This window comes from Budorcas taxicolor, chromosome 20, assembly GCF_023091745.1.
Source record: "Budorcas taxicolor isolate Tak-1 chromosome 20, Takin1.1, whole genome shotgun sequence".
Lineage (NCBI taxonomy): Eukaryota > Metazoa > Chordata > Mammalia > Artiodactyla > Bovidae > Budorcas > Budorcas taxicolor.
In genome coordinates, this window is record NC_068929.1 from 26,241,306 (window position 1) to 26,262,576 (window position 21,271).

Consider the following 21,271-nt stretch of genomic DNA (forward strand, 5'->3'; position numbering starts at 1 on the left):
GGTCTTAGGAAATACTTTAATTATCAATAAATAAAATGAAAATTAAAACACAGGTCCTCAGTGCATTTTATGTGCTTTAAGTGCTCAGTAGTCACATGTGGTTACCATACCTGACTGTGCAGATGCAGAATGTTTCCATCAGAGCAGGATGTTCTGCTGGCTAACACTGCTAGATCAATTTTCTCATTACAGACATGAAAGCACTGAGGTCTAGAGAGATACGATGATGATACCAAAGTCACACAGCTTGTTCAGGACAGATTTAGACTACAGTTTAGATTTCTTGCTCTCTATGCCAAGGTAGTTTCTATTTGGCCGCAATGACACCAGCAGTTCCACAGCACTTCCCCTCTGGTGGTTAGTTTGTAGGAGGTATATATTATCTATCTGTTATTTCTGGGGACATAATTTTAGTGACTCCATGTCCCTGAGTTTGAAGATACAATCTGTTTCTGTTTTACCAGTTGAGAACTATTTCCATTCTAGAGTCTTTCCTCCTAAGAATCCATGGGGTATATAGTCATTCACACATAAGGCACAGCAGACCACAGTTAGTTAATAATCACCAGGATTTACTTGGCATTTATTATGTGCCAGTCACTTCTTCTAAGCGCTTCACATTCATTTGAAGGATGTAAATGAAAGAGTATGTTGTATGCCTAAGGTTTGTATGCAAAGATTTGAGCCTCAGGCAGACGTCTCTCGAGCCCCTGCCCTTACCCACTGTACTTACTGAGCAGCTGCCCTGTGGAGAGCATTATATACAGCCTTGATGAAGGCTGAGCATGGTGAAAATGTCCTGTGCTATGTGCTGTGCTTAGTTGCTCGGTCGTGTCTGACTCTTTCACTCTGTGACCCCATGGGATGTAGCCCGCCAGGCTCCTCTGTCCATGGGGATTCTTCAGGCAAGAATACGGCAGTGGTCTCCCACACTGCAGGCAGATTCTTTACCAACTGAGCCCCCAGGGAAGCCCAAGAACACTGGAGTGGGTAGCCTATCCCTTCTCCAGGGGATCTTCCCAACCCAGGAACTGAACTGGGGTCTCCTGTATTGCAGGCGGATTCTTTACCAGCTGAGCTACCAGGGAAGCCCAGAAATGTCCTAGCTCTCCAGAAATCAGTAGTCTAGTTATGGGCTGGGTGTGGGAAAAGAGAGCAGCGCATCCATGCACGTGATTTATGTATACTTTTAATATTTATAGCCACACAAATACTTGTGGATTTGGCCTTCTGCATGTCTAAATTCACTCCCTTTCTTCTCTCTCTCTTTCTCTCCCTCTTTTTTTTCTTTTGGTGAAATATCAAAAACCCCCATAGCAGACATCTTCAGTGATAAATGCCCTTCAGTTGACAGTTGTTCCCAGAAAGTCTGCCTTTACTTAGGTCTTCTTAAGGACTCTAATTCATCTGGATGTGCTCCTGAGAAGCCGTCCTGTTGACTTGCCAGGGCTGGAAGTGAATGATGGGAGGGGAGCGGAGGGATCACTTAAAGTTTTGATTGTAGTTTAAGCTCCCCACAGGAGTTTCTTAGGAAGGTCCTTGAGTTAAGTGTGTTTGTGACAAGAAGGATCTTTTCACAGATTCACTAAACATGAATAGAGGATTTTTTTTAAAGGAGTAGATAGATTTAGCAGTTGGTTTCACAGTTTGGCAGCAATCATTTTCAATTTCTAAAAAATATCCTTGCCCACACTTGCTAGTGAAACCACACTGGCACCCAGCAAGCAACAGCAGTATTTAAACATGTTGGGACTGGCACCACTGAAACAACAACAGAGACGGCTTTAGCCTCTCAAAGCCTCCTGACTGTGCTGTGTAGGGTCTCTTCCAAGATTTCAGGTACTGAATGGATAATGTCCCAGGTTGCAGTTACCACTGTGAATTGGTCCAATCATATAATGCTATTATCAAGATACTAGTAGGATATGACTTTTATTATTCACATTCCATCTGCTTTGAAATTTGAGTTGAAATTGTTTGTGCTAGCGTCTTCTGCATTTGGGGAAAAGCCTCAGCTGAGGTTACTGATAATTCTCAGAATGTGTTCTGGGTCATGGGTGAGTGGGACAGAGCTTCTGAAGAAGCCTCTTCCCCATACCAGGAAATAGCACCAGGTTAAGCTGATTGTTTAACATACATTGCCCTTTCCTGTCTCTTCTTTTTTTAGGCTAGAAGGTAAATCTTGCTGGTTGTTATAAAGAAACTGAGGATTGGAGTAGAGGTTGCTAAAGCAACTGACCTCCACTTAGCAAACCCACTAGCTTCTCTGACACCACTCGCTCTGCACAGGATGCTATCGTCCACCTTCTAGCAGCTAGAAGGCTTCTAGCAGCTAGAGCTCTGGTGTGCTCAGTACTTCTGCTCCTACCAAGATTTAATAAACCAACCAATTACCTGATCCTGACTGTGCTAAATATGAGAACCCCAACTGTTCTCTTGTAAATTCAGAATCCTTTATTTTATTTTCTTACTCTGTTTCATTTGCTATGTTAAGGAGAAAGCTACTGGACCTAGAAAGTAGCACTGACTTAGGAAAGTCCCAAATTATCAGGAGAAGCAAGACAGACATTACCCAGCAAGTGTGGCTAAAGAAGAATCAGCCTAATTGTCAGGCTGAGCCAGGAAGATGGTGCTGGCTGGGTATCCGCTCAAAAGGAGGACAGAGGATATCAGTAAGAGCATGGGTGGAAAGGGAGTTTGTTATAAGAACCCAGAGACACTGGGATGGAGTACCAAAACTGGTCAAGGCACATGATTCAGAACTGAGCTTGTAACAGGATTGTGTGGGTTGGGATGCCCTTTGCTGGGGATGTTCCACTTAGAAAAGACTGAATTGTATGAGCTAACATATTGGCCTCAAGGACTCACATCAGCAGGACATTTAGGGTGTACTTGTTGGGATGTCTCCAGTATGCATGTTGGTTGGCCTGAAACAGCAGACTGATGGTTTGGTGTTGTGTCCACTGTTTGGGGGGGTTAGACTACAGAAAGTTCCATGGTGGGGGTATAGTATTCAATCCTAGAGATTTTCAGAGGAGAGAGAATCTTCAGGAACATGGAGAACAACAGTCATTGTTTCCAGGGAAGAAAATAAGGGAGGAAAAATGATGATGCCGAGATAAAGAAACCAAAGTGTGGTCCTTAAGCTTTGTTAAGGTTTGGATTTCATAAGAAATGGAAAGATAAGCAAATAACTGAAAAATTGTCCCAGATAGAAAATCTGCCCAAGGGTCTTAAAAAGGCTTGAGTTAGAAGCCCATGGATGAGTCCCCAGAGAGATAAGAAAGCTGGGAGTGCCTCTGGATAGTAGCTTCAAGCAGAAGCCAGAAGGAATCCAGCCCAAGGATAGTCTCTTCCTCTTGAGCCTCCTCAAGTGAGGTGGGAACAATGGAAAGACTGGAATTGCAAAGCAATGACAGCTTTTGTATAATTAAAATTTTTTGTAGTAGGAGTACTAACTAAAAGTTGGGATGCTATATATTAGTTCCATGAGGGTGTGTTGCCTCAAAGTTCTGATATAGGGCTTCCCATGTGGCTCAGTGGTAAAGAATTTGCCTGCCAATGCAGGAGACACAGAAGACATGGGTTCTATCCTTGGGTCGGGAAGATCCCCTCGTATAGGAAATGGCAACCCACTCCAGTATTCTTGCCTGGAAAATCCCATAGACAGAGGAGTCTGGCAGGCTACAGTCCACAGGGTCCCAAAAGAGTCAGATACAACTAAGTGACCGAGCATGGCATAATTCTGATATAGGAGACTATGCTAGATAAATCACTATTTCTTAAGATTAAATATCTAGGGAATGTAAAGAAAAAAGGAGAGGAGCCAATATAAGTTCAGTATCCTCTTCTGTTCAAATTCTGCATTTAGGCACTAGCAAATGGTTCTAATTAAAGATAAACATTAGATGAAGATAGATTAGATAATAAAACTTTATTAAAATCACTAGTTTCTCAAGTAAATAGTAGGATGTGAGTTTCCACCTACATGCAAATTCTACCCTTTAGCTTTTAACCTAGTTCTCTGAACATGAGAAGAGTTAGGTGAACATTTTACTGAGGTCAGACTAGGGACCAAGGCTCAAACAATGCTTTTTGCCTACTTCAGTATGTAAAAAAGCATAATTTAAGTCAATAATTAGCATTTTCAATAGAAGTAGAAACAAAGTTACCTATTATTTTATTAACTGTTCTTTGCCTTGGGTGCTAATGAGTTCTAATGGTTTTAACTGGGGGTATAAAAAGTGTGAAAAGTTCACTTTAGACTTATCCATTAAGACTTGTTCAGTCGCTCAGTTATGTCTGACTCATTTTTGCTCCGTGGACTGCAGCATACCAGGCTTCCCTGTCCTTCACTATCTCCCTGAGTTTGCTCAAATGCACGTCCTTTGAGTTGGTGATGCCATCCAGTCATCTTGCCCTCTGTCGTTCCCTTCTCCTCCTGCCTTCAATATTTCCCAGCGTCAGGGTCTTTTCCGATGAGTCGGCTGTTCGCATCAGGTGGCCAAAGTATTGGAGCTTCAGCATCAGTATGTCCAATGAATATTCAAGGATATGAAGGTGAAAAAGGAGAGTGAAAAAGCTGGCTTAAAACTCAACATTCAAAAAATGAAGATCATGGCATCTGGTCCCATCATTTCATGGCAAATATATGCGGAAACAATGGAAACAGTGAAAGACTTCATTTTCTTGGGCTCCAGAATCGCTGTGGACAGTGACTGTAGCTGTGAAATTAAAAGACACTTGCTCTTTAAAAGGAAAGCTATAACAAACCCAGACAGTGTATTAAAAAGCAGAGATATTACTTTGCCAACAAAGGTCTGTATAGTCAAAGCTATGTTTCTTCCAGTAGTCATGTCTGGTTGTGAGAGCTGGACAATAAAAAATGACTGAGCACCAAAGAACTGATGCCTTTGAACTGTGGTTCTGGAAAAGACTCTGGAGTCCCTTGGACTGCAAGGAGGTCAAACCAGTCAGTCCTAAAGGAAATCATCCATTAAGACTATAGTTAAAATATTTTGAAAACTTGCATCTACAGATGATTCTGACCTTCTGCAGTTCCTCTGTCAGCCATATTGTTTTGCAAACTGCGTTTCTACTTGCTTATCACCTTATCTCATATTATCCTACCAAAGAGGAACCATGGGGACTGTTAGGAATTTATGTTTTACCTTCCGGTCCCTGATGGGATAATGGAATTCTTCTAGGGAAGAGAACCATAAAAGAAAGCACCTATCTTTCTCAAGAGACTAGAAAGCCTTCAGGCTTGCGAGGGTGACTCATTATAGACAAGAGCAATTAATGAGTGAGAATGGGAGAGACTAGAGGAAATGATCAAACAGGCATAGAGGAAGAGTGGACATGCTTTCCTTGCCTAGAGACCCCTCTGGAGGGTCTGATGTGGAAGAACAACAGAGAGATAGTGAAGAAACAAGGCACTGAGCGAGGTCCTGGGCTGGAAATGGAGCTCAGGGATAAAGGAGTTGCAGAGGCTGATGCTGATGCTTGTGCCTGGGCAGGATGTGAAAATCCTTGGCCCTCTCTGAGGTTGTGTGAGACTCAGGCAAGGGTGGCTGTATTTGTTGGCATGATAGAGACTTAATGATTGCTCTTTGGATTTTCTGATCGTTATACCTCCTTCCACAGTGCTGTGTTAGCTCTGGGGCTGACCAGGTAGCAATGTTTTGGTGGATAAAGCTCCACGCATGGTTTCGAGAGAGGAGGGGGTAGTTTCAGTTCTGGAGGTTCTGTAGCTTTCTGGGAACTGGGGCTTCATCAGATACTTTGCTAATTTCTTCTGAGTCTTTCACATGACCTTTCCAAGGGCATGGTTTTAACTAAACATGAGATGAAAGCTAACTGGGCTGTTTTAAAGTAATTACTGGGCAGAATCACTAAGGTTTATCTAGCCATTATGTCATTTATACAGCATGGCTAGTGAGCGCCTGCTCACAACTCTGAGAAACGGAAGAGGAACTGTGTCTTCACTGAGGCCACTTTACGAGCTCAGACCACCCAGACATTCAAACACACAGAGAATTAAAATATTTAGGGCAGATTTTGACACAGTGAACCCTGTTCAAGCAACACAATCTTACTTGTGTTTATACTGACGAAAGCCCTCCTTTTTACTCCATTTCCCCCGCCCCCCTATTTCCTAAAGTGCATCATTAAAATGACAGAAATTGGCTTAGCTTGAAACCAAGGCTAGACCTTTAGAATCTTTGATTTGCAACCAGAATTAAATAAAGCATTTTTTACTTCCACTTAATATAAACATGATGTTTTGCCTCAGCTCAAACCAGATCTATCTTCCTTTTCAAAAGCCTTTATGGACACAGTTATGAACAGTAAATATGTGGGTGTCTTAGAATGTCATGTCCTGTTGTACTTGTGGGTACAGATCTGCAAGGCTTCTTACACAAACTGAGATTTATCTTATTAGAATGTCAGCTCCTCAAGAGACTGAGTCTTTTCAATCCCATTGTGTCTAAACTGACAGTTATTTTTTCTTATTTATTTATTTTTAATTAAATGATAATTGCTTTACAATAGTGGCTTGGTTTCCACCATATATCAACATGAATTAGCCATAGGTATACATATGTCCCCCTCCCTCTCGAACCTCCCTCCCACCTTCCACCCTTCCCCAAGCCTCTAGGTTGTTACAGGGCCCCAGTTCGAGTTCCCTGAGTCATACAGCAAATTTCCATTGGCTGTCTATTTTACGTATGGCGGTGTATATGCTTCCATGCTACTCTCTCCATTCACCCCATCCTCTCCTCCTTCCCCCTCGCCCATGTCCATAAGTCTGCTTTCTATGTCTGCTTCGCCACTGCTGCCCTGCTAACAGGTTCATCAGTACCAGCTTTCTAGATTCCATGTATGTCTATATATGTGCGTGTGTTAATATATTTGTTCATGAGAAAGGAGCGGAAAGTGGGAAAAGAAGGTGACACAAGAGTATGATACTCTAGATCTTTGGCAGCTTTCATTGCTCTTTTCCTGCTCCTTAGACAGATTAAGACCAGCTTTCCCAAGTTCCCTCCCCTTCTACACTCTCCAAGGCTGGAGACTGTCAGGAAGCAGAGGAAGTCAGAGTCTCAAGATGGAAGATGTAGGTTTGCTTTAGAATAACCTTCTGATTCTTCCCGACTGACCCTAACTGTGGCTTTATTTTTTAATCAAGACTCAGAGATTGCTTTATGATTTTATAGACTAATTGCCTCAATAGAAAAGTTCCCCAAATGAAAAGTATTCAAAAAAACTTTTGAATAGGCTTCCATTCTGTCTTTGTTTTCCAGAGAGGCATTCAACGATGAGAAGAAAAACGACTCAGTGGAAACCTTGTCTTAGTCTTCTTGTCCTTGTCCCTCAGTTGGTGACATGGAACATGTTCTCACCTTTATTAAAAGGAATCTGTTGAGGATACATGTGAATATGTAGATAAAGTAAGTCCTTGTAAAACCTATAAAAATGTTCGAAAAATATTACACAACACAGTAAAAGCATAATATTCTCATGGTTGCAGAATATTAGTTTCCATAAATGGGAAAAAGATATTTCACTGAATAAATGTGTTGTTTTTACCTAGTTGCCTAGGTATGGGCAAAACGCACTGCCATAAAGGAGTGCCAATTTCTTCTCTGTATTCCCACATCATTTCGTCAGCTGCTGCCCTTAGCTCACCTGTGTTGAGTTACCTGTGTAGGTCTGTCTCACTTACAGATTACTGAGGGGGAACTCATGTCTGCTCTTTCCTACTGTCTAAGTAGCAGGGAAGTCCAGCCTAATATAAGCATAGTAGATTCTTGTTAAAAGTTTACTGAACTGAAGCAATAACTTCTTTGTTAATACTGTGGCTCATTAGCTCAGGTGGACAGCATGGTCTGCGCTCAATGCTGGACAGACTTGCTATTCTAGGTGTGTTGATAATTTTCTTCACTCTATGTGAACAGTGGATTCGGTCACAGCTTCTATAATTCCCTGGGGATAGCTTCAAGTGGATTCTGAAAATCAAGTAGAGATATTCCTTCACCCCTACATTTATTTCTGTATTTAATAAAATAAGTACAGAATCATGAAGCAATAGCTGTGACTTAACCTTTGCATACTTTTTATCATCTGTTTGAGTTTACTCTTTTCTTTGATTTTTTAAAATAAAATTTCTTAGGAGAATCACACTTTAATGGGAGAATATTTAGGAAATGTAGAAACGTATAATAAAGATGAAAGAAATCCTACTTGTAAATATTGTGTAAATATTATATAGTTTGTTATATCTTCTTCAAGTCTGTTTATATGCATATGCAGTGTTGGGCAACACACACACACACTTGCTTTGCACCCTGCTCTTTTTATTTAACATTTCATCATAAGGATTTTTGCATGGAATTAAAAACTTTACAACTGTGACATTTAGTAATGACAGTTGAGTGCTTGTACCATCTATTACTGGCATTTCCTTGTTAATAGACATTGGGAATTTTTCTACTTTTTGGCTCTGTAAATATTTCTGTAATAAGAAAAATTTTATTTGTATTTTGCTTAATTTCCTAATGATGGATTCTCAGAAGTAAAATTGCTGAGTCAGGTTACATGAATATTTTTAGGGCTCTTGATACATGTTTCCAATTGCTTTCCAAAATGTTTACCAAATTTTATTACTGCTAACCAGAATGTATTCTAAAACTACAGTGGTATGTAGAGGTTTTGAAAAATCACTCTGGACTCTCACTGTGAAATTGTTGAGTACAACTTCATATATAAGAACTCTTTCCTGAATCCTTCCAATAAGACTCTGGTCCTAAAACCCATTAGTTAGCTATTTAGTTAGTTAATCATCTACTTTTCCCCCCATCCATTGATTTGAATTTAAAAGGGAGGATTTTGCCATAAGTTTATCAAATGCTTGAGTTTATAAGAAAAAAGATTCCTAAAGAAGCTGTTTGGTCCACTGTACAGTACTAGGGAATTGCAGGCATATGTGTTTCTTTCTCTCCAATCACCACAGTATTAGCTCCTGAATTAAAAATCTAGAAAAAAAAATTCCCCTAGTAGCATTCCACTTTGAGATCTTTGGAAGAACAATCCATCCATACAGATAGTGGTTTTGTTTATTGGCGTTATAATCCAGTGAAGTCTTAGTAAAGGAAAAAGGCCTAGAACTTTTTTCATCTCCACATTTTTTGCCAAGGTATTTAAGTCCATCAAAGATTAAGAGCCCATTTCCAAACACTCTCTGGAGATTTTATGCAAGGTCCTTTCAGGAAGAATTCAGTGTCCTTATCTAAGATGAAGTTGATGGTCCAGATAAAAATTTAACTTCTTCTCAATGAAAACAATATTCTAGGTCTTTAATTGTTTTTTCTAAGGGGGATATTTCTGGAGGTTTCAGATTTGAGAGTTTGACACACAGTCTTTGAGGGAGGAAAGGGCAGTCCACGTCTAGGGAACACTTAGCACTTTGACCATCAAGAACAATGGCATGGGGCTTGAGTTAGGGATTAAGCATTCACAGAGGTAGGAGAACTGGACTTTCTTCTTGGAAGGTGGGCATGTTGGTCATCTCTCCCATCTAGACAGAGATTGAGATCATCCTTTCAAAAGATAAATGACAGTACAAGACATCCCATGCTTGGTGGTGGTTTGAATAGGACTGCAAAACCCGTGGCATTTACTTCTGTGCCCAGTAAACAGGCAGGTGAGGGCACATGGAGGAACTCAGTATCAATGGCACTACCAGGGTTGTTGATTAAAAACCAGCCTTTGAGACCCAAAATGACAGTCAGAGAAAAGAGCACAGTGGAATATCTAGTGAAAGAATGGTCTGTAACATCTGACAGGTTCGAATAATGTGTACCTGGACACATCACCAAAGCGCTATTTTGAAACTTATAAGAGGATAGACTCTGAACAATTAAAGAAAGTGCGGCATATATGTGAAGCCCTCTGTTGTTGATGTGCAACAGGGCAAAATGGCTAGATTCAAAATAGGACAGTAATAGCATAGGGTTCTCTAAAGGAGTTTCCAGGTCTTTCTCTGAAAATGCTGTCTCTAAGGTTGTCCTGCACCACCTCCCTTCCCTCAGCACACCCCCCCCCCCCCCACCCGCCCACCCTGCCCACACACACACACACTCATACTCTTTGCCCCTTTGGAGGAACCATAGAGATAGAGCATTTGCTTAGAAAGACCAAGAGTCTGATCCCAAAAGATAAATTTTTGTTTTTAAAACTCTAAGCAAAAAGCCTCACACATAGTAAGTGCCTAATATTGATGTAATCTGCAGAAGAAAAACACAAGAAGGGTCATTTATCATGGCTTAAACTCAAAACACAACAAAACCGTCTATAAAAAATGAACATAAGTAAAAGTATGTACAAAAAGAATCTATAGTGTTTAAAGAGTTTGGCCTCAAATCCAAAATAATCTGCCTTCTCTTGAGGTTATAAAAATGCCATTAGCTAAAAGAACCAGCTTCCCTCATTCCGGATGTGGGTCTTTCTTATCTATCAAAGAACACCTCTATGAACATGATTTGAGAGTTCCTAAATTCCTATTCCAGTAGGAATGCTCTGAGTGGGACCACTGCACAAGCTGATTTTTCACTGGATGACTCTGAAGAGATGTCAGAAGGATTTGATTTGAGTGAGTGTGTTATAACTGAATGCCAAGGCATGAAGTTCACCTATGATGGATGGGTTCAGGGGTCAATGCCAGCCTCACTGGGTGTATTATGGCTCTTGCAACATGAATGGATTCATGCTGCAAAGTTTGACAGCTGTGGCGCCAGAAGATAAAAATTACAAGATCATTTATGAAAGCTGGTCTTGCTGGAAAAGCAAGAAAACATGTGGCTGGCCAAGATCTTTCAAGATCAGGCAGGTAGTAACAAGGGCTTCATCTTGGATATTCATTCCCCTCTAAAATAGCAGCAGTTGGGTACACTCACAGCAGCAAATCAGGCCAACCACTCTGGCCATATGCTTGGTTTTCAGGTGCCTTCAGGCCTAGCTTTATCAGAAGACTGATGGCTCAGCAGCAAGGCAGCACACCATGAAAGGCAAAGCCTATGAAGAGGCTGAGGACCTACTATCCATCCACTCTTTAAGAGAGGAGAGTGTTGGCAATGAACTACCTTGAGAAGTATGTTAGCTAGTTAGAAGAAATTTGTTGGAATTCCCCTGGTGGCCCAGTGGCTAAGGCTCCACACTTCCAGTGCTGGGGGGGCCCTGAGTTTGATCCCTAGTCAGCGAACTAGATCCCACATGCCACAGCTTAGGGTTCACATGCTGCAGCTGAAGATCCTGCATGCCACAACTAAGACCTGGCAGAGCCAAGTAAATAAATATTTAAAAAATAAAATTAAAAAAAGAGGAAATTTGTTAAAGTAAGACTCATCCCAAATTGGCACAGCTTACCAGGGAAGTCTATTCTGGGACAATATAAGAAAGATCTAAATTGAATATAACTTCATAAAGAAAAGATTTAAGTAGTTGAAGCTTAAGGAAAAAAAAAAAAACCAACCCTTTCTTTTTCTTCTGGATAATCTGTGCAGCTATTATCTTTTCAGGTTTATGAAGCTATTGATCTCACATTTTCACATGAGTAATCTGGTTTTCTTTTTTCTTGCTATGAGGCTGTAAAGAAGACCTGATAGTGTGTTGGTACCATAAATATCTTTTCCTGATTGAGAAGTTCAGCGTTCAAGAACTATTATCTTTCTCTCTAGATTTGATTATATGGAAAAGGAGGCCTCCAATTCCTGAAAACTTGAATTCTTAGGTTTTCCTGACTTGATTGGTCTGCTTACTCTGTGCTTTAAGTAGCTAAAAAAGTGAGGGTCACATGGTCAGAAATACCTCTTCTTGAAGTGAGCAGTTAATGACCCTTAATCTGACCTTGTGTGTGCAGGGGAAATCTTGGCTGCAGGAGGGCCATGCTGGACCCACTTCTGTAGTAACTTCGGCTTCTTTGTCCTCACCATCCTCACCACTCCAACTTCTGGACAGCCTCTCAACTCTTCGCAGTCATCCCGTAGGCTCTTACCTTACTCACTCTTTAAAGAGATTAGCCTAGGGAAGTCAAAAGGACAAGGATTGGGAGCCAGGATCCAGGGCTTAAGTTCTAACCTTGGCACTTGTTGGTTGTGTGGCCATCAGTTCTCTATGTGAAGTCTTAGTTTGCTTGTCTGTGAAATTGGAAGCTTAACTCTGTACTTTCTAAAGAGCTTCAAGTTTAAATTCTCTGTGACCAATGCTTCCAAGTTTGTCTATGTTCATGGACTATAGCCTGCTTCCTTTTCCTGCCCCTTGCCCCTTGCCCCTTGCTCCGGGAGTTGGTGATGGACAGGGAAGCCTGGTGTACTGCAGTCCCTGGGGTCGCAAAGAGTCAGACACAACTGAGTGACTAAACAGAACTGAACTGCATTATTGTATCAGGAGAATCGTCTTAACCAAAGATGGATTTTCAGAGACAGCAAAGGAGAAGGCTGGGGGTGGGGATGGGGGTGCTCTGTGAGGTGTGCTTGAGATGACTAGACATTTAGACATGGAATTGATTAAAATTTCTACCACATGACAGCTTAGAGGTTGGGAGGGCTGCTCTGCCCTTTACATCCATGCCTCATGCTGCCATTTGTGATTTCTCCTCTTCTAGGCTATCCTGGATGCTCATTCTAATTTGATTCCACATGAATAAAAATGTTGAGAGGAGGCCAAGTTCACAGTAGGATTTTAGTCAGCCCTTGAACATTTCCCAAGGATGACACATATTTCTGCTTAGGCTTGTGGGATAATGCACAGTGTATTATACATAATTCTATTTTCAGGAGCTTACAATCAAGTTGGGGAGATAAGACAGGTATGCATGTGTGAATTTTATCTTCACATTTCAAATAAAATTATGAGTCACTAATCCTAATTTTTCTTAGGTTGATTAAAACTTCCATAGCTGCCCCTAAGGAGGGTTTATTCCTGACTGTGTTTCAGAAGAAATCAATAAAGGCTGGTAGAGGTTATGAAGATGATGTGAATTCTGACTTCGAGTTCTTTTGCTTTTCTTCTGGGAAAAAAAAAAAAATCAAACACAACTTGCTTCATTCATCAAACATTAAGGTGTTCTGTATGCCAGGCACTTTTTTAGGCCTGAGATAAAAAAATCTTAAGAGCCAAACATGTATTTTGATTTTGATTTGGAATCCTCTTTATTTATGTGAATTGGAAAAGTCATTCCTCTTCCTAAGCCTTAGGTTTTTCCTCTTCACAGTCGGGGATAGAAGTGCCTCCTAATGCTATAAATATTTAATTATGTATATGTATATATGCCTAGTACTTGGAAGGGATTCAATTAGTGGTAGCTTGGGCTTCCCTGATGCCTCAATGGGTAAAGAATCTGCTCCTGCAATGCAGGAGACCCAGGAAACTTGAGTTTGATCCCTGGGTTGGGAAGATCCCCTAGAGCAGGAAATGGCACCTCACTCCAGTATTCTTGCCTGAAAAATCCCATGGACAGAAAACCCCGACAGGCTACAGTCCAAAGGGTCAAAAAGAATTGGACAAGACTAAGCAACTAAGCATAAATAACACACAATAGCACCATTCTTAAAAAATACAGTCCCCAGCTCCAGGGATCCAAATGTAGTGGTGGAGACAAGCATACATAGTTGTCATCTTATGGAAATCCTGGCCTGCTGTCAATGGAGCCTCACTGGTCGCGCTTGGTGCCAGGTGAACACGGGTCCTTGCTTTTTTGCATGTTTTGTGTTAGGCTGTTTACTGCCTATGACATTTGTAACAGATTGGCCAGTGTCCACAGCAGCAGGGCGTGGTAGCCTTTTCATCATCTTCCTGTATGATTGCCAGTGAAGAGAAGAGGTGCAAATTTTTTTCTTTTCCTCAGTGCAGAATTCTTTTTAATGCAATCATTTTAAGTGGCTATTTCAAGACACTTGCTTTCTTCCAGGAATTCACAAGCCCAGTGGATGGGCCAGATAAGAGAAAGTGGCACTTCTCTTAATGTGGCACTTCTCTTAATGAACTCTTCTAGCACCTGCTGGTTCTTTTTTCCAATGCAGACCTACTCTGCAGGGGGCTGCAGTGACATTACTGTATAGAGAGATGGACTTGACATGGCCTATCGAGTTTTAGGCTAAGTCCTCTACGTGCATAATTCAATCTATTATACTATTGTAACCCCCACTTTACAGATGAAGAAACAGGCCTACAGAAGGAATAATGTGTCTGTAGTCACACAGTTTAGGAGATGGGGAGCCAGGGTTTAATTCTGGGCTTAACTCAGCAAATTCTCACCCCTGGACTTAGTTGGGAAACTTAGAAAACTCACATATACGTGTTTAACCTACCTACTTACATAGGCCTCAACTCCAGTCCCACAAATTCTGATTTAATTGGTAGCCTGGGATTGGATCCTGGTGTCAGCATTTAAACTTTGTTGTATGGTTCTAAAATGAAGCTGTGTTGAGAACTTTTGGCTTAACTCCAAAGTCAAACTGTACCACGTTTCTACAGCCAAATAGCAGATTTCCCCCCATTAAAGTATCGAGAAGTGCTTCCCAAACCATATTTTAGAAACAGGAAGTTTCTGGACAGGTTTGAACTTTGGGGAAATTTTTAATCATTTCCCTTACTCCTTTCAGTGGATAAACATTTTTTTATGCTCCTGTGGCCCATAGAGCTCCGAGGGAATAGTTGTTACAAAGTCCAAGGAAAGAAAGAGATATGAGAAAATCTTGAATCCTTGTTTTTTGCATGTCATTTATCAGTCAGAAATGCTGGCTGATTGCCATCATTTCTGGAGGAAATTTTGGAGGACATTTCAGCCTCTTCTCACCCACCTTGCTTGGTGATTTCCTCTTGGGTCTCCTGAACTTTGGTTGAATTTCTGTGGCTCATGTGGTTACCACAGGGAACGGTGCATGGTCCTTAGAGAACAAGAGCTGCAGGCTGTGTCTGGATGGTCATTTGACTTAGCATGACATGTCCTTGGAAAGAGATCCAGTCATTGACACAGTCCAAAAGAGTAACTGCTTCCACAGATACTGTAAAATTCAGTTCCAACAAAAATCTCCTATCAGTGTGGTCGGGCTCTAGCTCTTAGCAACTGGCCCTTAATGTGCACGAGGGCACTCAGTGCTGGTTATTTATGTTCTTTGCCATTTCTAAGAATTTTTTTCTACATTTAGGAGGATTTTGAAAAGCCAAATGTTTTTAGCTAGAAGGCAATATTTCTAAATCTTTGGAAGATTATAAAGTGAAATATACTCTTGGGGATTAGAAGTAATTTCTAACTGGGCATCAATGTATCTATTAGGAAAACTCTTGGAAGTGAAAAAACAGTATGTATAGTATTTATTTTCATTTTTTAAGAACTGACATAAGGATACATAAAATATTATTAACAATTTTTTATTGCTAGAGAATAGGATGAGGAAATGTGGGAGATATTTATTTTTACTTTACATTCTCCTATAATAATAACTACAACAATGGTGACAACTAATATTTCCTTCTTTCTTTGTGCTTGCTCATATACTCTTTCCCATCCTGCATTTATCATTCACTATACAGAATAACTTTATATGATAAGTACTCCAAGGAGATCCAACCAGTCCATTCTAAAGGAGATCAGCCCTGGGTGTTCTTTGGAAGGACTGATGCTAGAGCTGAAACTCCAATACTTTGGCCACCTCATGTAAAGAGTTAACTCATTGGAAAAGACTGATGCTGGGAGGGATTGGGGGCAGGAGGAGAAGGGGACAACAGAGGATGAGATGGTTGGATGGCATCACCGACTCGATGGACATGAGTTTGAGTGAACTCGGGGAGTTGGTGATGGACAGGGAGGCCTGGCGTGCTGCGATTCATGAGGTCACAAAGAGTCGGACACGACTGAACAGCTAAACTGAACTGAACGGAACTACTGTTCTAGTTGCGATGCACTCAGCTATAAGGAACACAAGACTGGCTTAAGCAGCAGAGCTTGTTACCTTAGATAATAAGAAATTCTAGGCTAGAATGGCTCCAGGCATGATAAACTCCGGAACCTCAAGATCTGATATTTCTTTTTGCTCTGCCATTGTTCGATCCCTGGGTTGGGAAGATCCCCTGGAGAAGGGAAAGTCTACCCACTCCAGTATTCTGGCTGGAGAATTTCCTGGACGGTATAGTCCATGGGGTGGCAAAGAGTCGGACGCGGCTGAGTGACTTTCACTTTCACTTTCTGTCACTGTCAGCACGGCAGGTGATTCTTAAGCTCCGCCTGTGGCCTCAAGATGACCACTATGTCACATCCATAGGTGGCAGCATCCAGTCTCTTTCCCAATGTGTCTCTCATTATATACCTTTCCCAGAACGCCCCACTTCCCAAGGCAGTACATGCAATGCTTCACAGGCCCATGCCTGCACCAGCCTTCCACTGAGAGGAGGAAGGGACCACCACGGTTGGCTTCACTGCCTGCCTGGAGCGTATGGAGAAAGAAGGGAGACAACTGGAAAAAAGTTAGGGTTGTGAAAGCAGGCTTGAGCCAGAGGAAAAGCATTTTCAAAGCCCCCCATCCAGACAGGGCTACCACTAGAAGCATTTGTAAGGAATTTGCATTGATATGCATTAAAATTGCCCTAGACTTCCTTAATGACCCTAGGAATTGTCCCCTTATTCTTGTCACCAGGATCAGAATTCTGTTACAAGTAAGGAAGGGCTGGGTTATATTACTAACTGCCTGTCATGCTACTATTATCCAAATGTTTACAGAGGGTAAGAGAGGTCTGCTAAGTTCCCCAAGGACACATGGTTAAAGCATAGTAGAACTGAGCCTTGCAATTAGATCTTACACCAAAACCTATCAATGTTTTTAAGTAAAATTTAAGGATGTTATGTTAGTCAGTGATTCATGATTCAGGTAATGTCCAATCCAGCAGATAGAAAACATTCCAGAAAGCTGTACAAAATGAAAGACTTATAGGCAAAAAGGAGCAGGAACAAGGAACTTATACCAGAGGGGAAAAAATTGGTTATTGCAACATTACTTTCCTGTAGGGGATGGCAGGAGCCTTATCAGGCAGAGTAGCCAGCTAGTGTTGATCAGGCGACTGCCGACTGACTGGTTTAAGATACCATTTCTGGGAAAGCTGAAATTGTAATTAAGTCTTGATTTGGTGATTTGGGCTTCCCTGGTGGCTCAGATTGGTAAAGAATCCACCTGCAATGCAGGAGACCTGGTTTCGATCCCTGGGTCAGGAAGATCCCCTGGAGAAAGGAATGGCTCCTCACTCCAGTATTCTCGCCTGGAGAAGTCATGGACAGAGGAGCCTGGCGGGCTACAGTCCACGGCATTGTAAAGAGCCAGACACAACAGAACGACTAACGCTTTAAGTCTCTTTTTCCGCTTTGGTGAGGTGGGGCTTAGCACAAGCAATTCCATCTGGGCCTGTTGTCTTTTTTTAACACCACTCTGTGCTATCAAACACTGCCCCTCTCTCAACATGTACTGCTTCAAAAATAATTAAAACCACTTCTTAAAAAGAATTATGCTCACAAGTCTCAGTTAATTCTAACCATGGCTCCTCTAGTCTAGAAACTTGGGAAAACCACCTAAACATTTTGCATTCACTTTCTTTTATTGTTAAAATGAAAGTGCTCAGCTAGATAAGAGCTATCTTTCCTGGCTTTAAGTTCCAAAAATATACTATTCTCATGAAAAATCATTCAGAGTGGAGATTTTTTTTAAAGTTTCAGTTGTACAAATAACATCATCCATGAAAAACCTGGAAGAAAGTTCAGGAATGAATGTTACGTTTTTGTATGAAATGTACCTGCTTATTTGCCACCAGGACAGATGGTGGTGTGTAACCCTTCACTGTGGGGGCAGGAGGTGGCACTGATATCCTAGGGTGGTTTTTCTTTTCTCTTCTCTCTATCATGGTACTATCTCTTCCAAGGACTCAGCCCACCAGCCACAAATATGCCAGGAAGCCCATCTGCTAGTGGCTGGGAGCTAACAGCTGTTCCACAGTACCCATCAGAAACCTTGACTGTGTAAGCAAGGACCATCCAAGTGAGCAGATGAGGGTCCTTGTATCTAGGACCTCTGCCTTCTAGAGCAGATGTATACTGCTTGCCTCCCTGTGACCTCCAGCTGAGATTAGCTGTCTCAAACTGCCTTGCAAGGACTTGGAATAAGGTGAGAGTAAAGATAACTGTCTCACCCAGCATTAAGAGCAGAGTATAGGCATAGACGGGAGAGACAAAGAAAGGAGATGGCTCTGCATGTGTGTGCACTTATCTCCTTTGTGGAAAACAAGGAGCAATATATAAAGATTTGAAAGCTTTATTTAGACCAATATGAGAATTTGAAATTGAAATGAGAGGTTCATCAGCAAGGCAGTATTAAACATTTGCTGAGGAACTTTTGATGTTGAAATACCTGCAAACTTTACCATTAGACAAATATAATCTTGTCTAACTTTTCAAGTTCTGGAAGAGGTAAAACATGTTTTCTTTAAAAAAATATATGATCATATATGTACTTATTTGGCTTCATCAGGTCTTAGTTGCAGCATGTGGAATCTTGGTTGCGTCTTGCAGGATCTTTCATTGTGGTGCATGGACTCTAGTTGTTGTGCTGGGGCTCCAGAGCACGCAGGCTTCAGTAATTGTGGTGCGTGGACTTCAGTTGCTCCATAGTGTGTGGGATCTTAGTTCCCCAGCCAGGGATCGAACTCGTGTCCCCTGCATTGCAAGGTGGATTTTGAACTACTAAATGACCAGGGAAGTCCCACTAAGACATGGTAATTGATAAGCAAATATGTCTTTTGAATCACTGTTTATCCCAGAGCTAGGTATGCATTGTCTCAATGCCAGAAATAATCAGAAATTAAATAGTTAATAGCAGATAACAAGCAACTCTTGCTGTAACCTTTTTTGAATTTATTTGATTGCCTCATGTTAGAGCCAATAGGGGTCAGGCACATACCCCAAGAATTAAAAGAGGAAATTATCCATATTTGTTATTCTGCCAGCTATCATTATGGAAGAAGAGACCCTGTGCATAGAAAGAAAATTTAAAAAACATATAAGAAACAACCCACAATAAAATTATTATTGCTAATGCAATTTAAGGAGATGGTCCTCTCATTCTCTCACAAAGGAGGGATTTGGTGAATCCTTCATCCTGAGGGATAGGGAAGGTCTGGACTCTGGAGATGAAAGTTACAGGCAAATTTCTTTATCTGATCCCTGAGCCAGGCACAGTTCTCCATGAGATGTATTTCACAGTAACAGATAACACTTGCAGTTGAGTCAATTCATGAATAGTCATTCCAGGAGACTTAAAGTATAAGCATGTGCTTTGGGATTAAATTATCCAGGTAGTTGCTTTGATTTCCGTTTTACTTCCCATGTAAATTAAAGACAAAATTCTTTAGGTGACAGAAGGAATAAGATATGTACCAAATCCTAAGATGTGTTGACATTCTCATGGGCCAATCAAGACTTTGGATTCTGGCCGTCTTTGAAAGTCATGCAAAGTTCTCCTTCAGACAAACCAGGGTGGTCCCTCAAAGACTGGAGGCAGCTGCCGTCCAGAAGGCCCTTTTGATTTGCAGAATTCCAGACACTTACACCTCTTAATACAGCACCAAAGACAGCTTGGCTGCCTCACGGCCTCCAATGTGCTGGTACAGCTGTGAAGGAGCTAACTTTGGCAGCCATAGATCATGAAAGCTTCATTTCAGCTTCTCTCAGAATAGCTTTCCATCAGGAAGCTCTTCACATCTCTCAAAACAAATGTAGAAAGAAGGGAAGCAAACATTAATGGGGGCTTTAAGGAAAGATAATATTCTGACTCTTTGGGTTTTGAAATATGGCTACAGTGTATAGAATTGATCACTTCTGCTTTAGGAACAGCTTGGGATGTTAGGGCATTAGATGGGGAGCTGAAGCAATTTGGATTCAGGGTCCAGCCTTGTCTACAGTTCATGAGTCATTTAATTTAGCTTCTTTGACCTTGGTTTCCTCATCAGTAAAATGAGAGGGTTTGCCCAGATGATCTTTGACCTAATGAGTCTATGAAAAGTGAATATTGGAAGCACATGTTCACCTTCTCCAGTTACCAGCTGTGAGATGTGACTGGAACAAATGGCACTAACTGTCGAAACGTTTTGGGCTATAGGGGAAGCATTCTGAAGTGGGACAAGGGCACCTCGTGTTGCAACCTGGAGCCCGTCAACTCTCCAAGGCTGGGCCAACCTTTGCTTCTGCCTCCTATCCCCACTTATTCTAGCTGAACCAAGAGGGACACACCTAAGCATTAAAAAGAGAAAATCAATATATTCCAGAGGCTTTATGAACAGTTATAAATTAGATGCTTGCCCCAACATTTAACTTTTATTTCCTGCAACTGATCTAAGATTGCTGTCTAGCTCACACTCTCATAGATAACTCAATCTCCCAATTTAAATGGTCTCTTTTGAGTAAACACTGGGCAATGTCACAGTTCAAACCCTCAGGACCATTTTTCTTTCCTCAAGGCAACCCCCTTCTACCTTTCCTTTTTCTCTTCTGGTAGGAAGAAGCTTATTCTTCTTGCACATGGCAGTTGGGAGAGGGGTTGTTGGACTAAACAGTCCTCAGGATCCTCTCTGATCTCTGCTGAGATGTGCCTGACCCACCTGGTCATTAATCCCACCTGGACTTTTGAGACCTTATGTTAACATCTGGTACTTTGCTGTTAATTCTGTATTTGAAGTATGGACACTTTGTGGATTTATTTAGTTGAACTCCAGGTTTTGTTTGATCCAGTAGTCTTTTAGCATATGTTCTTCAGCTTGGGCAATAGGAAATTCTGGATTTCCTACATGCAATCCCCAAACTTGGAGAATCAGAGATGCTCTATTGGGTTCTCGCTCTTGCCAAATTCTTCCATGTAAAATTTCTAGTCTACCTCAGCCTTCCCTAACCAACTCCATAATGGTTCAGGACTTCGGTGAGGTTGTCCCCTCCCAAATTTCTAAGTGGAAAACTCACTAAAGGCCCCTGCCACAATGGTTCATTGTGAAAAATTGTGGTAATTAGTGGTGACTGGCATAGACGGGGAAGATGGAAGTGTTCTCTATTTGCCATCATAGCTTCTGCCCTTTGTAGCATAGCAGCTTTTTGTCTTTGAATTGACATCATTTCCCAAGTGAGGCTGGTAAATATATATAGGACATGACCTAGAGAAGTGGTTCTCAAACATTATCATGCAGTTAA